Here is a 1,863-nt window from a genome sequence, read left to right as displayed (position 1 = left end):
TCTTATTGTTTTGCATCTTTTATATTCTGATTATAGAGTATCGCCATCTTAAGTGCAGTCAGCAGACGTTCTCACCTGCCATGTAGTGCACTTCTGGACTAATCTGAATTAAACTTGTTCTATTTGAGAGAGGTTAAAGGCTAGTCGCTCTAGGAAGTGAAGAGAGACAGAAAGCCGAGCTATAGTTGGTAGGGATTCATCATAAAAGTAAGACTTGCAAACATGGACATAAGAAAGGAGGACAAGACAATGGTGCCACTGTGCAGAGAAAGAACGAGCAGGCAGCATACAAAAGGTAGACAAATTTGTTTCATTAAACACTGGGTCGTATATACAAGGTTCCTTATAACCGTGGCTGCTTCTACGTAGGGCAGTTAACCGGAGGCTCCCCATGTATAATCTTTCTTTACATTGTCGAGAGTGTAAATGCACACCTGAATTCAATGAATGCGCAGTGTTACACAAGAACAAAGACACGTGTCTAAGGGCATAGAGGCCTGGCATATCGATAGCAGCGGAAGCACATGCGTGACCCCGCGTTCGATTAACTTGCATCAAGAAGAAATTAAATGCCCAACTAGTTATCTCTCGAGTAGAACCTTGCATGTGCCCAAATGGCAGGTGGTGCTACCATGCATGCACATGTGCAGGTAGGTTTTGTGTCCACTTGTTCTGCTGCAGTGCGCCCTTTCAGTTTATAGGCACATCTGTCTTGTCCTCTTGCATCCGTGCTTGCACACCTTACTTTCATTAGGAACTGAATTTTTTATTTGGAGCGCAAAATTTGTTGACGAAATTGTCAAAAATCTGTGAGTTAAAAGAAAGGCACCAAGTTTGCAAATCTATGACTCTGCACTAAAAACAGGTCATTGCTGTGCAGTGAACATGAGGAGAGAGAGTTATGCGCACAAATGTATTATACGAGTTTGCAGCTAATGCAAAACCATTGCAATGTTTACATGGGCCTTGCAAAAGTCCTATCACAAATTAGTGTTTTTCAGAGCAGTGCATAATACATTGCTTTTATTGGTGTTGGATGCACTCTTAGCTGCTGTTGGAATTGATAGTTTTTCATCACAAAGTTGTGTAAATTTGATAGTTGAGGTTATTTAAATTTTTTAAGAATTTTTCTTGCAAAACCGACAGCTTAAATAAAAATCTAGTCCCTACAGTTGCTGGACTCTACAACACTCGTTGCCAAGAAAACATATTCCATTATTACCATGCATGTTAACAGGAGGCCTTTAGCCTTTCTATTACTTTTTTTTTTTGCAAGAAACAAAATAGTAGTGCTTTGAAATAAGATATCTAGACACTTCAACTTGCTGAAAATAAATTTCAAGAGATTCAAGCACTAAATGAACCACTCCACACATAGAACATTTGCAATTCTGTAAGGGTTGGTTGGGATGGGTTTCCGGAAGGGTGCAGATGAAAGGCATTCTCAACTTCTGACCAGTAACTTACCACTGCCACTAAAGTCAAGTGTACAACCACTGTACTTTGCCAGTTATAACATACGAGGCGGAAACCTGGAGAATAACAAAAAAACTTGAAAAGGAGCTAAGGACCATCCCGTGCGCAATGGAACGAAGAATGATAGACGTAACACTAAGAGGTATAGAAGAAAAGAAGATTACATTAAAGGGCTCATTTTTCTTTGTTAGACACAATATTAATGAGAACTAACAGACAGTAATGCCAAGGAAAGTATAGGGGATGTTATTTGTAGTAATTAGAATATAAACATGAAGAAAGTAAAAAGTGGACGAAAAGATAACTTGCCGCCAGCAGGGACCGAACCTGCGACCTTCAAATAACGCGTCCGATGCTCTACCACTGAGCTACGGCGGCGGTCATCCT

This window comes from Rhipicephalus sanguineus, chromosome 11, assembly GCF_013339695.2.
Source record: "Rhipicephalus sanguineus isolate Rsan-2018 chromosome 11, BIME_Rsan_1.4, whole genome shotgun sequence".
Lineage (NCBI taxonomy): Eukaryota > Metazoa > Arthropoda > Arachnida > Ixodida > Ixodidae > Rhipicephalus > Rhipicephalus sanguineus.
Note: the sequence above shows the minus strand (reverse complement) of the source record.